The 15,157-nt window shown below is 37.5% G+C and overlaps 1 protein-coding gene across 1 annotated transcript in view; it reads left to right on the forward strand.

The window, feature by feature from the left end:
* GRM8 (glutamate metabotropic receptor 8) overlaps nucleotides 1–15,157 on the forward strand; it is a 794,519-nt gene that overhangs the window by 329,102 nt on the left and 450,260 nt on the right. The window lies entirely within an intron of this gene.

Genomic DNA, 15,157 nt, shown 5'->3' on the forward strand with positions numbered 1-15,157 from the left:
GTCATCATCTACTTTTCAGCTTTCACAACACTGATGACATTTGTTTTCTGTTTTCCCCATTTTATACTCAAGAGTTTAGTTGGATATTTGGAAGAAGTGGAGATAAACTAATGTGTTCTTTAAAAAAAATAATCCTCATCTGAAGCACTTTTTCATTGCTTTTAGAGAGAAAGTACGGGAGAGAGAGAAACAGATGTGAGAGAGAAGCATTGACTTGTTGCCTCCTGTGTGAATGGGGGATCTAACCCTCAAACCTAGGTATGGGCCTGACTGGGAGTCACACCCACAGACTTGGTTACAGGGTGAAGCTCCCACCAACTGAGCCACAGGGGCTAGGGCATGAACTCAGTTCTATGTTCCATGCTTAACCAGACTCCAGTCCACGCAACAGTTCTTTTTTGCTTCCGCTGTTCTGTTAGCAAGTCTCTGGGAAACAAGATATAGAAGTAATTGGAAGGGTGCTGTATCAGGTGACCTATCACCATTGTCTGGCTTTTGAAAGGGGAAAGGGTACAGTGAGATAAGACAGGAGAAAAGGAGACTAGTGTAAAGAAATATGAGAGAGCAATTAAAGGATGAGAGGAGAAGGGAGGCTATTATTGAATTGTGTAATAAAAGGTATAAATGGACAAATGAGCAGAGAGGTGCATCCATCGTCTTCATGACTATGCCTGACCCTCACTCCTATTTTATTTTTATTGAACTGACAAGCAATTTCAGTGCTTCAGTTCACGGCTGTCCATATCCTAGGCATCTGACTGAGGCTCTAATGCTCTCATAAAAACTAGTTTTGAAATCTCTCAGTCATGCTCTGACTCATGAAGCCAGGTTTCCTAATTTTGAATTGAACAAGTTTTCTTGTGTATCTGCTAGGCTTTTAAAAATGATTTATTATATTTTACATGATGTTCTATTCCCATATTAGAACTTACATAATTCACAGCATTCATGGGAGGCAGTCTATGTGGTATATACATAGAAACACAAAATGTTGAAATTCAAAAGAATCTCGCGATCATGCTGCCAAGCACCCTTCTTTTTACAAATAAGGAAACTGAAAGCCAGGGAGGCTGTGTCCGCCCTGGGTCACACAGAGGAAGTGTGGGCATGGTCCAACAGTGGGGATGAGAAAATCACATCACAGCACGAGCGAACTTGTTGTTACCAGGATAGAAGCAGTGCTTTTTGGCATACTATTTATATTTCAGGATTTTTTTTTCACAAGCCAAATTGCTTCTCATTTTAGCTATTCACATGCTATATATGGTTAAGACAATACATTTGTAAAGAGGATGAGTTTTTATCTAGCAGTCACTGCGTGAACAGAAATTTTAGAAATTATATTACTGAAATTTGTGAGGTAACAAATTGTTATCTTTTTGTCATTTGTGGTTCTGATCGGTTTTCATTTTTGTGCTTGGATGATGTTAGGATTATTGAAAGTTTAATGTTCTTTCAGGAACCCCTTTAGATAAATGATATCAGGTAGTGCAAAATGTAATAACATACCTGCCAAATATCCTATAACACCGAAGATGTAGAAATTTCTTGGTTTCAGTGAAAGTGTGTTTGGTAGTGAATACTGAAATGATGTGATTTTGCCCTGGCTTAAACATTTTCAGAGTTCTCAGTAGTAGGAATAAAATTTTTTAAAAAATACCCTCTCGTAGGTTCTGACATATTTTAATGTTGGAATAAAAAATGCTATGTATATAACTGTTTGATTAGTTGTGATTAAAATTTATTGAACCCAACTGAAATCCTGGGTTCTTAGGACTGATGTTTTCCATTTCTCCTTCAAGTGGCCACTTTCTTGGTTATTTAATTTTTTCCTCTGCATTCCTTCTACCCCAAAGTGAGTTATTTATTCTTATTGTGAAAAAGTGAAATTAAATCCCCTTTAGTACATAAATACAGGGTGCTTATTGCATCATATTTTAATTATTAATGCCAATTACATTTTCATGGGAAATACCGAACATGTCTGCTGACTCGTAGCCTCAATTAGAAATAGATGTTGCTGGTTTCTGGCTAGCTAAAGCAGCCATAGCTCACTTCTGGAATGTTTTCTGACTTGTTGACCCTGGTGTATAGCTATGTGCCATACGCACACTTTTCGCACTTCTCTGACCATGCAGCCCACAGTGACTGGCCAGGGCCGGTGAATCTCATTCATAGTTACTCGACTCCATTCTCCTGCTTCCTTGTTCCTGGGCTTTCCTGTATTGCAGCGTTTCCCACATCAAATTATAATACTTTTTTACAGATTGTGTTACTTACTTTGAGTGCCTCAAGAGCAGGGACTATGTCTTCCTATTCATTTTGCAACTCCACATTCCTACAGAGCATTCTTCATGTAATAAGAGCTCAGTTAATGCTCCGTGAGTAAAGGCAGGCATGCCTGGGTTTATGGGAAATAGGAGCCTGCAGGACACTCTTGTGAGAGGATGTTAATGAATTAAATTTTTGCCCAACCTGAACCAGAACAAAAAATATTTTCTAAATTACTTATTTCTGATGGTAGAAAACATTTTGATTATACTATCTTACTTGTTTTTTTAATGTAATTTTATTTTAATTGTTGTTCAAGTACAGTTTTCTGCCTTCCCTCCCCCATCCTATACTATCTTACTTGTTGATGCTGTGTTAAATTATGTATGTCAAGAAGATGTAATGACCAAGGAGACAGCAGCTGAGAAACAATAGCAAAGTACTATGAGTATACTTGACCATTAGGATTAGACTCAGGAGGTCTGTACTTTGGGGTTCAACATCACTAATCATCAGGGAAATGCAGATTAAAACTGCAGTGAACTATCACTTCACACTTGTTAGGATGGCAATTATCAAAAACAAACAGACAACCCCTCCCCTCTAAAAACCTCCAACTAAACAACAAAATATAACAAGTGTTAGCAAGGATGTGAAGAAATTCGATCTTGAAGAGATGTCTGTATTCCCATGTTTGTTGCAGCATTATTCACAAAATCCAAAATATATAAGCAACCCAAGTACCCCCTGACAAATGAGGGGATTAAAAATGTGAAATATACATACAATAGAATGGTATTCAGCCTTAAAAAGAAGAAAATTTTACTATTGTGAAAACATGGGCTAACCTGGAGGACATCATGCTAACTGAAATGAGCCAGTCTCACAAGAACAAATTGTGTCTGATTCTATTTATATGAGGTAGCTAAAATAGTCAAACTAATAGAAACAGAGCAGAACTGTGGTTGCCAGGGGCTGGGAGGAGTGGAAAATAGGGAGTTGTTTTTTAGTGGGTATGATGTTTCAGTTTTGCAAGATGAATAAGTTCTAGACATCTGCTGTACAGCATAGTGCCTAGAGTTGACAGCACTGTTCTATGCATTTAAAAATGTGCAAAGAGGGTAAATCTCATGTTAAATGTTCTACACACACACACACACACACACACACACACACAACACAACACAAGGAAACTTGTTGAGATAATGGATGCATTTGTTACCTCGATTTTGGTGATAGTATCATAGATGTATGCATATGTCCAGACTCACCATCAAATTGTGCACATTAAATAAGTGCAGCTCTTTATGTATCAATTATAATTTAGTAAAGCTGTTAAGTTTTTTAAAAAAGAGTCTTTTAAATAATTAAAATTTAAGATGGCTTGCTATCAAAAACTCTCTTCTCTTTTTAGTTTTATTTGTACCCAAGATGTTAAATATATATAACCATATTTTTAACCTTTTTATATCTCACACACATAGATCAAATCCTGATGTGGAAAATGATGTTGCATTACACAGAAAAATACCACAAGTACTTGCATCTATGTAAAGCTGAGTTTTCATATGCTTTTGGTGCTTATTTGTGTTCTATAAAGTCTATTTCTTAGTTTAGTCACTTTGTGCATTGGTGGTGATGCAATTCTTGCATTAAAGAGTTAGTTAGCTAAAATAATAATAATCTTTTAGCTATTAGTGCCTTCTTTCTTAAATCAAGAATGTCAGCCCACTTTGAGTATCTGTTGAAAATGCTATTCTGAGTAAGAACCACTGATTGAAAGCCAACATATGGCAGAATTTAGGTAATGCCGATAAGTAGAATAAGGTATTACTTGCATGCTGGATAGAATGCTCATGGTTTGCAAGCTTGGTTAGCTGCTATTGAGATGCTGTGGAGAGTATCCTATTTGTAGAAGATATTGGAAATGACCTTGTTATGTACAGATATAATAGCTACAGAGATATTTTGCCTTTTTCTGAATGATGGTATTTTTAATACATGGATATGCTTAGTGCTTCTTTATTAGATTAACTCACTATATCATGAAATAGGAGCTTCTTATCCATTCATTTATCATCCATTTAGTGAGTGCCCACAGGTATCAGGCTTCACTAGACTCTCTAAATAGATATGAGCTCTATGGAGTCAGAGGCCCCTCTGTGTCGTTCACTGTTGTATGCGCTGTGTCTAAAGCACCTGACATTTTATAAGTGATCAATAAATGTTTCTTGAGTGACTGAAGAAGGGTAGATGCCACCAATGTCTGCCCTATGCCTCACTAATTTAAATGGTATAATTATGTAATGAAGTCCTAATCTATAACTGAATTACTAATTTCTAAATTAATTATAATGAGCTTAATTCAAAGTCCAATGCCATTTTTAACTACAATAAGCTCAATTCAAAGTCTAATACTAATTTTTTCTAGTCCAGAATGAGTGAGAAATTTAAACAGTGCTCACTTTCATTCCAATAGTCTTGGGCATAATAGTTTTTCCAGGCAATGGGCTGGAAAATATGAAACTTCTCTTGGAGAGTGTGTTCATATTGGACATTTGAGCATTTACAGGGAATTAGTTTTATCTTTTGAAACCTTCCTGTCATATTGTTGGTCCCAGTACCTGGAAATCTACTTTGAAATGGCAAAAACAAACACATAATAATTAAAATCCCCAAATACTCAAAATATAATGCTAAGAAACTAATCCAAATAAATTCAAATGCAAACAACACATTAGTAAAACTTACTTAAAATAATCTAGAGTTCCTTTTCCAACTGTTCCTAGCCCACATTTGCTGTTTTGACCCTCTAGGGAATTCATATTTTGTGCACCTCGAAAGGCACTTCTAGTCTGGATGGTCTGCTTTCTAGTCTCTCTTCTCTCTTGTCTTCTTTTTTCTTTCTTCCCTCATGCCCATGTCTCCTTAGCTATTTCCAGTTTTCAGGAGCTGGAAGAGGCAACACATCATATGTTTAGCTGTCCCTTGTGGACACGAGTTTTCCTTCTAACTGTAGAAGTTTCTACAGTTAATATTCCCATTGACTGGAATCTCTAGTAAGAGTTATTATTCTATGTACATTTGGGAATGCAATCTCAGATGTCTACAAATAATGTCATAGGTGGATATTGCTTGCTGAAAGTGAGCTACCATATCTGTTTGAGGTTTGTCAATCTTTATTTTAAATAATTTATAGCTAACGTATTTTCTGAGAAAAAAATGGATCTGTTAAATGCTTATTTAATTCCTTCACAATAGCCCATGTGGAAGATACTAGCACTTTTCAATCTTCAGGTGAGGGACAGAGGCACAGAGAAGTCACATAACTAACTCAGTGTCACATAGCCAGCTAGTGAAGGGCCAGGATGTTGTTCCCCAGAGATGATATCTGTAACCAGTATCCCACTGTTTTCCTGAGCAGACATTTGGATCTGTCATGAGCTGTGACTGAGCTAGGAAGCCTAGTATGTATGGACACTGACCCCGGGAGCCCATCTCAGCCCAATCTGCCTCCAGAGCATCAGTATCTATCTGAGAGTCCCGTGGAGATGGGCAGGGCAGGAGAGGAGCTCTCTGTGCCATTCATTTTCATAGTGGATTGTCCATATTCCTGCTCTTCACAGGACATAGAGAGGAATGGCATTTGGCTCATGCTTCTTTTGTAGCAGCAGCTTCATTCCGTCATTTCATTGCTTTGATAAGAGGAAAAAGCATAAAATGCATGTGTGTGTGAGAGAGAGAAAGAGAGAAAGAGAGAGAGAGGGAGAAGAGAAACAGATTTAAGTCTAATTTTGCTCTTTTAAATCCGTGTTGTTAAAGATTACACTTTTTCTTTAATGTGTGAGATAAACCTCTTTCACAAAGTGCACTTGAAGCTGATAAACATACACACTTTCATCATAGGATGCACTTTTCTGCTAAGTCCCAATTGTACACCACCTAAGGAAGTGAAAATACTGTTACAAGAGGTGTGATTACACTTATTTGAACTTTAGAACAAATTTAATTCAACTATCAACAAAGGACCAATTACAGTAAGCCAAAATTGTTATTTTACTAATGCTTCCAGAAAGATGGAAGAAATGATGCTAAGGGTAAGTAGAGTGGAGAGTTGTGATATTGTGATTTGTAATAAGAAATATATATTTGGTTTTTGTCCCTGTTTCTGGCCTAGTGCTCTTAAAGACCTTTGGAATTTCTAAAGTGATGAGTGTGATTAAAGTGTTTTCTGTTAACAAAATGACTTTGGAAAAAACCTTAGTTAACCTAGGGACAGGGCTGGTTGCCAGGAAAACCAAAGGTAGCAAATCGGGGAGGGAGGCAGCCTTATGGAACTGGACCCTTAACGTGGATTCTGATGCTATCTCTTTGAAGATAATGTCAGGAGTTGCACTGTAGGACAGTTGGGGTCCAGAGAATTGCTTGAAGATGAGGAAGTCTCCCTACTCTCAAATTGGAGTTGGGATCTGGAGCCTAAGAGTTTATGTGTTAATATTGTATTTAAGAAAAAAAAACTTATTTGGTTCTGCTCATTGCTATTATCTGAAGGTGCTTTCATAAGAAATAATAGTTGACTAGCTATATCACATTTTTATTGGAACAAAAACAGTCTGTTATAGATAATTTCTTAATGGTCAATCAAAAATGTTGACCAATTACTTTTTACCAACAGTTTAGTTATTCTCTTTAACAACTGATAAAAAGTTAATTATGTTGATTTTTTCTGTACTGAAACCAAAGTCTGTCATGCAGATCTAACAATTTATATAATCAGAGACTTGACCTGATTTACTTAGAACTTGACCAAAATTGTGTAACAACTTGAGATACTGGTAGTAATCATGTTGTTTAAAGAAGAATCCCATTTAATATTCTATATATAGCTTTGTAAGTAATTTTATAGCCGGTGGAAATGGGGGCCTTGTGGTATCACGAGAAAAGCGTTATCAGGAACCCACATAGAAGGATAAGGTCTGGTGGTAAGATTCATTTGGGTGGAAATAGAAGGTTGCCCCCAGGTCCCCAGTATCTCATTGCCCTTTGTCCTCACTGTGGAAAAAAATTCCTTGTCTTCATCAAGCACAGAAGGAAGGCCAGTGTCCAAAAGCTGTGTGCCATGCCTAGTCCAGTTTAATCCAGTTTAGTCCACATCTGTCCCCATCCATGATGTAGTCTGTTCCCTGCTACACTCTGGTTGGTGCTGCATTGCTGGACCCGGGCTTGCACTTGGAGTTTGTGTGGCTGCCAGGCTATGTGGCTGCTATGGAGAGAGAATGGAGAAACAAATGGGGTGAGCTTGTGTTACTGAGGGTGGGGGGAACACTTTTTATTAAGCTGGTGTTATATTATCTTGAGCTTGGGAAGGGCTAGGCACTTTTTCAAAATAACTCTTCAATTTCCCCATCTTTCATGGACTGGCATTGGGTTCTCCCTGTAACCAGTCCATCTCCTAGATCTTCTGGGGTCCTGTGTCCCTCATCCAATCTGATCTTTCTCCCAAGCTAGACTGATAGGTCTTTATGGTCATCTTGGCTCCTGTTGCACATGCCTCAAAATAGAAGCACCTCCCCCTACACCATCTAGGCTTCTACTTTGTTATTCTACCCCTTCCCCCCTTCCCAGTAATCTGTAGGAAAGGAACTGGTGGTCCCTGGGGAGTGTGTGAAGCTGTAGTTTCCTAGTGGAGCAAGCAGGCTTATTATCTCATTCAGCTCCCTAGCTTGTTATACTTCATGTCTGATTCCCTTTGCTCCCTTCCTTTATTTATATCTAGCTACCTATGCTAACAGCTTCATTTTAATTATTTAATCTTTGATTTTCACCACAGTTGGAGCTTGGTGCTTTGACATTGTTTCTTGTTTTACCTTTTTCCTTGGACATTATTAATATAAATTTTGTCCTTAAAAATAAGCAACAACTAAAAACATGATTCTTTATCTGTTCAGATTGCTTTAACAAAACTCTAAATACTGGGGAGTTTTATGACCCTATGTCTCTTCTCTGAGCTAGCTACAATTCCAGTTTTGTACAATTTTTATACATCGCCTTTCTCTGTCCAATAAGTCCTCTTTGAAGAGGGGTTTTGCAATTAAACAATAAAGTGTTATTAATTATTTGACTTATATTGTCAAATTAGAGATACATCTTCATTTATCTATAAATCTTAATTTGTATATATGGTGAGTCTCCCATCAGATCAGATCTCCATTCAGTGAAGGTTATGTTGCCCTTGCTTCGGGGACCGCTCTATAGCTCCTTGAAGGGTTGCCTGGCTACTGAGAGCTGCCTTGCCCAATGTCTCTGCCCCCCTACCCAGGAATGCCCACATCCAATGACTGATAGATGTGGAGATATAGTGGTTCACCTTCTTGACTTCATCTGGGGACAACTCTGGAGGCCATCTTAGCCTCAGAGCTCCCCAGGCCTTGGCTATTTTTCTCTGGGTCACGGCCAGCTGGACACCTCTGCCCAGTTCTGCTTCATTCCTCAGCATTGCACAGAGTAGAGGCCAAGGTTAAATATACATTTCAAACTCATTCTTAGGGTCTGCTTCTGGGGAGCCCAACAGGCAAGAATATTGTCTCAGTTTTTAAATTATAGCCGATTAATAGTCAATAAGGAAATGTTTAAATGAGATAGAACATGTTGCTATTTCCACAACTTTACTTCTTAATAGTTGGCACCATTAATAGTTTAATAGTGTTTGCCATTCTTTTAAAGAGTAAATTCTAACTTTTCAACCCAGATCTTTGAAATACTTATGGACTTCCTTTGAAAGGGGACTTGGATCTTTTGGGTAGAAAGTTGGGGCGCTGGGGAAGAGAGTGTAACTAACTTTTAATGTTCTCTTACATTGAGATTGCCTCTCTCACATTGTGATGGCCAATAATAAGTGGACAGTGAAATTTAGTTATTTACAAACACAAATCTGTAATATAGTCATTACAGACATGGGCAAGCATCACTTCTCAGAATTTAAGGTATTTGATAATATTATACAAAGAATGGTGAAGGGTTTAAGAATATGATCTGTTGACAAACACATGTGTTAGGTCTAAATAACAACTATCTCCCATCTCAGGTCTGGTGATGATGCTTATCTGGTCATGGTTATTGATAATAGTAATAATAATGTACCACATTTATATAGAACTTTATCATTTTACCCTTCTAATTTTATTCTCTTGACATCCTGGGTGATAGTTATTATGAACCTGTCACAGAGGTAAAGAAACTGAGACATAAGAGACTTTGTTCAAGGTCACACAAGACCTACCCTCAGATCTTTGGGCTCCCAGGCTGTTTTCTTTCTCATTCCAGAGTCTTTCTGCACTAGCAAATCAACACATCGACATGAACCTTTCATCTCTCAGACAAGAGACATTGGGCTATTTGCCCATGAGTCTCAGCTTTCTAAAGAGATAAAAATTATGAATAGAATTGTTTACAAATTTTCTATTGTATCATTAAAAGCAAATTATTGTGCAACTTTAAAGATGAGTAAACTGAAGCTAAGGTGACGTTCTAATTCATAGAACTCCATTAAAAGCTATTTTGGGAGATAGAGCTCATTTCTTTGGCAACTTCCTCTACATTACCTGATGCAATTTTTTTATGCTACTTATTTTTAAATATATATTTATATGCATTTTTTCCTACTTGGCTGAGAGGAGTTTGAAGGCAGGATTGTCTCATATCTATTTCTCTGTTTCAGCAATATGTATTACTGAATATGGTCTTCCATTTATTAATTAACAAATATTTGTTGAAATCTTTGTGTACCAAGCAGTGGTAGGTGTTGGGGGGTATGATGCTAAATGTGAAAGACTAGGTTCATTAGTCATGGAGCTTATAGACTAGGGTGAAAACAAATAGCAAAATTTTAAAAAATACAATTCTTGTGGTTGCTGCAGTGCAAATGTGAAGGGGAAGACTAGAGAATCCAGGGAAGTCTTCCTGAGGACAGATATTTACAGGGGCAACTGGGAAGGTGTTTCTTTTTTCAATAGGAAGCTTTATTTTTTATTTTTTATTTTTGACATTATAGTTTTAACAAACTTAATTACGGTATATTTATTTTGTTTATTTTATTGTGAGTAGACTGGTTACATATGTACTGAAGAAGATTAACTCAGTCCTATAATCTGCATGAGATCTAAGTATTTTAATTAAGTTCTTAATACTCAATAGAATTACTATATTTATATAACTATCAGTTACATTTGTTAGGGGTGACCTGCTGGTTTTTTTTAAAGAGTCTTTAAATTTGCTTTATCTTATTTATCAATTGCTTGTATCCACTAAACCATTAAGCAACAGGTATAGTCATTCATCAATGGGCAAGATGATGGAAAAGATGACTTGGAGTCAAACAGATCTGGCTTTGGACCTGGGTTCCAACCTCTTGCTAGCTGTTGATATCTGTGTTTCTCAGTTTCCAAATCAGAAATATGGTGATTACACCAACCTTAGAGTTCTGCCTTTAGGAGCAGTAAAGTATCATAGAATAAAGGAGACTAGGAAGGAGCCATCCCACATGTTGTAAAGTGTACCTAAGCTTACAGAGTTAAGTTGAACAAATGATCTTTCAATTATCATCATAGAATGAAATCAAAAGGAAATAACTTTCCATAGGCAATGAAATCAGGAAATTCTAAAAAGCTGTCAGTTATAAATTCCTCTGAACAACATTCTTTTCCTAAATGCTAAGCTTCAAAAATTATTTCCTGCAGAACTGAGCACACCTGCAGAATGGGAAAGGCAGTGTCCCTGGAAGTGTACACAGTCAGTGCTCTTTCAGAGTGAGGAATGGGAAAATAGATGCAGCAGGCACGGTCTTTGATGGAGGGCAACCTCTCTTCCTCCCGCTCACCCCAGGAATCTAAATCAAGTCAGAGAGTCTGTTGAAAAATAGATAATGAGTATTGTAAGGAAATATATTTTTGGTTGAGCCTGAACATTTGACTAAATCTCACTTTTTAAAATCAAACCCTAACAGTATATAATGACTTCTTATGAAGTCATAGGACTGTTTTGGCCGATGGCATTAATTGTTACTCTATTTAAATCTTTTTACACTGTTATCTCTTATCATTAGATAAATTTACATTTTTATTTGGCTTTTTAATGTGTTCATCTTGTCACTTAATTATAAGGTTGCTGAGGACAGGCAATCTTTGAATGTCTGTAGCTCCTGAAACATAGTAGACAATGAGAGCTTATGAATGGATTAACTGTCTGGCTTTGTGACAGATATGAAGATAGAAGTATGAATGAGTTTCGGGGCTAAGAATAGAATCCTAATCTTCTAACTCTAATCATTGAGAAGCAATGCAGTCCATGATTTAATAAAATATCCCTAAGGCACCAAACAGCCAAGGGCTGTGTGGAACAATTTCCCACAAGTATTTGTTCAGCCAAAGTCAATTAATTGTGTAATCCAACTTTCCTGAAAAATACAAATGGGCCAGGCTGACAAATATTAGGTGAGGCACAGGAATAAAAAAATATGAAGTGGATTTGGACGATGTAGAAACCCAAGTTACTAACAAAAATATTCAATAGCTCCTGAATGAATGAATGAATCAATGAATCCAGGCTAAAGTCCATGCCTGGATTGTCTGTTTGCCTTATATGAAATAGTCATAGTAAAAATTTTCCAGCCTTCAATTCTTCAGGCTATGAAGTTAGTAGTAATCTCAGAATGATACTTAAGATATGGCAAGTCTTTAATGAGATGCTTAAGTAATCACAGCCATTTAATTAAAAGGGCAGTCATACATTAAAAAAGCTATTGTTCCCTAGTGGGTATTAAGGTTTTGGTCTTACAGTTCTATGGTTACCTAATGCCTCCAGTCACCACAGTTTTTTTTTGTCTGTTTGTTTGATATTTAAAGACATTATACATAGTTTTCAATTTACTGCTAGAATTTGTCCCAAAAGATTCTTCCTCAGACTATGTGATCACTCCTTTCCAAGTCTCCTTCACTGGCCCTCTCTCCAAAGCTAGTGGGTTTTCCAAGTTCCATCATTCCCCATTTCTTACTGTTGGCTTAAATATTCCCTTAGAGTGATCTCTTCACTCCCAACACTTTCACTACCTACTGTGTCAGCATCTGACAAATTATAATTACATTTCCCTTCTCTCTCCTTAACTCCAGACCCACTTTTTCAGTTTGATGTTTCATGGGTACTTCAAAGACAACCTGTCCTGAATTGAAATCATGCTTTTCTCCCTCACATACCTGCTTGCTCTCCTATTTTTCCTGCTTGTTTAATGGTGACATCACATAAAGTGGTCACAAAGGACAAAACCTTAAAGTCATGCTTAGTGATTTCTCACTACCTCTTACTTAGATTGAATCAGTACAATGTAAATATATACAATTTTTATTTGACAGCTCCATCTGCTCATCTCCAGCATCAGGAGCACTGTGTTTTCCCCTTCCCTAACCCTGTAACCTCCCAACTGGGCTCATTGCCTGGTGTTCTTTCCACTCCAGGCTTCCTCCTACATCAACAATTCTCAACTATTTTTCTTTTGTAAAATGCATTGATGTGACATATTCTTGTGGGCTACTAAAACATTTAGTGAGGAACTTAAACATTTTAATTATTCCTAATCTTCTTTTTTTATTTTATTTTACTTCTTTTTTTTTTATAAAGATTTTATTTATTTATTTTTAGAGAGGGAAGGGAGGGAGATAGAGATAGAGAGAGAGAGAAACATCAATGTGTGGTTGCTGGGGGTTATGGCCTGCAACCCACGCATGTACCCTGACTGGGAATAGAACCTGCAACACTTTGGTTCACAGCCCGCGCTCAATCCACTGAGCTACGCCAGCCAGGGCTAATTATTCCTAATCTTCCACAGGCCCTGCACAGCAATACATGATCTGACCCCTGCCTACCTCCCATCTTTGTCTCATACTTCTCTCCCCATCATTCATTAACTCCACTGGCTCTTCCGTGCCCCTACCCATGTTCTTTACCCTCACTCTCTCTTTTTCCTGACCTCAACTAAGTGATACCACTTTAAGGAGTCTTTTCCTGAGCACTGCTCAATCTAAATTAAATTCCCTTGCTCTGCCTTGGATGGGTGGCTCAGTTGGTTGGAGCATCATCCTATACACCTAAAGGTTGTCAGTTGGATCCTTGCTCAGGGCACACACCTAGGCTGCAGGCTTGATCCCTGTTGGGGTGTGTACAGGAGGCAACTGACAGATGTTTCTCTCTCACATGTCTCTCTCTGTCTCTCTCTCTTGTCTCTCTTTCTTTCTCTGCCCCCTTTCTCTCTCTTTGCAAAATCAATAAACATATCTTTAAGTGAGGATTAAAAAAATCCCATTGCTGTTCCTCATAGGATTTGTCATAATTTATAATTATATACCTTTTCTTTTCTTTTTTTTTGGCATTAAGCCTGGCTCATGCATATTTCTAAACTCTGTGAAAGCAGAGACCATATCTGTTTCATTATTCACCATTGCATCCCATGGCCCCCACACAGACAAGTGGGCACCCAATACATATTTACTGAATGAATGAATGAATGATTAGTAGGCTAGCTAACCATAGGCTCCATCTATGGATTATGGGCAATTCCCACCCCTGAAGAGCATATTGTAAGGTTAGTAAGCTTATTGCTATCACAGAGATAATTTGGACTGTGCTCTAACCTAAAGAAAAATAAGCCTTCAGTACTCTACAACTGTGAATCATACATTGTTTCCACACATGTTAAGCCTGATCACAATACACTGGACACCCACTGTCTGGCTATGAGACATTTCTTCTGTGTTTGGTTACCTGAGATTTTTCCCTAAAGCATAAAGTCCATTCTGCAGTTTTCCTACTTATGAACTTTTGGTGGGTTACTGCCGTTTTCAAGATAAAGTCCTGATTATTTGGCATGTCTAACAAAGTCATTCTCAAGCTAGATCTGACCATTCTTTCCAACTTCAAATACTAGCCAGTTTCTACCATAGGCCATGATCAAACAAGGTTCTTTCATACTTTGGCCTGTTTCAGAAATGTTCTGCTTTTGTCCTCATATAAGTGTGTATTGCCCTTTAAAATCCATCTCTCTCAAGCATTTTGCTTATGCCTTCTTCTGTGCCCTTATTGTATGATACATTCTCTTCTAAAATTTGTTATATAGTCCATAATAATTTCTTGGAATGTCTGTCTCACAAACTGGATAGTAATTCCTGGATTAGACTGTGTATTCCCAGTTTCTAGCCTAATGCCAGCATACAGTGGTACCAGTAACTTCTGGGTAACTAAATGCATGCTAATTGTTTGGGAGTAAAAATGCCTACTGAAGCAATGGTATAAATGGTGACTTAATACCCAACTGACTGAAGAAGCCTGTTTAAATCATAATAGAACTGAAACGTATTGCTAACACGCTTTTTTCCTAGTATTAGTATGTGTTGTATGTCTGCTCTATTGCAACTGAGAAACCTCTTTCTTCTTCTATCCCCACCCAGTGAAAGAGATCTATTCTAAACTCCTCTCTTTGGTCTCTTTTTGCCCTAGAAGGAAAGGCCAAAAGATTTTTCCCCTGCTGTACCAGTGGGATGGGATGTCTGTCATTTTGATTTTCATGGTCGAGGCATTTCGGCTGAGGACGTGCCCGTGTCTCAAACAGTCTGGAAGACCACTTGTGTGATAACATGTCTTTATGCTAACACACAGAAATCTTGCTAAACTTACTATGAGCTATAAGATGATATTAACTTTAAAGGAGCTCTCCTAATAAATAAAAATAGCTAAAGGACCTTCCTATTGGTGGTCTCATGTGTCAGAAAGACTTACTCATGCTTTTTACTAATCCAGGCAATTGTCCTTCAGCTTTTGTTAAATGAATCAAAATAGCCCTTGA

Source organism: Phyllostomus hastatus, unplaced genomic scaffold, assembly GCF_019186645.2.
Source record: "Phyllostomus hastatus isolate PE091 unplaced genomic scaffold, TTU_PhHast_1.1 phas_scaffold_114, whole genome shotgun sequence".
Lineage (NCBI taxonomy): Eukaryota > Metazoa > Chordata > Mammalia > Chiroptera > Phyllostomidae > Phyllostomus > Phyllostomus hastatus.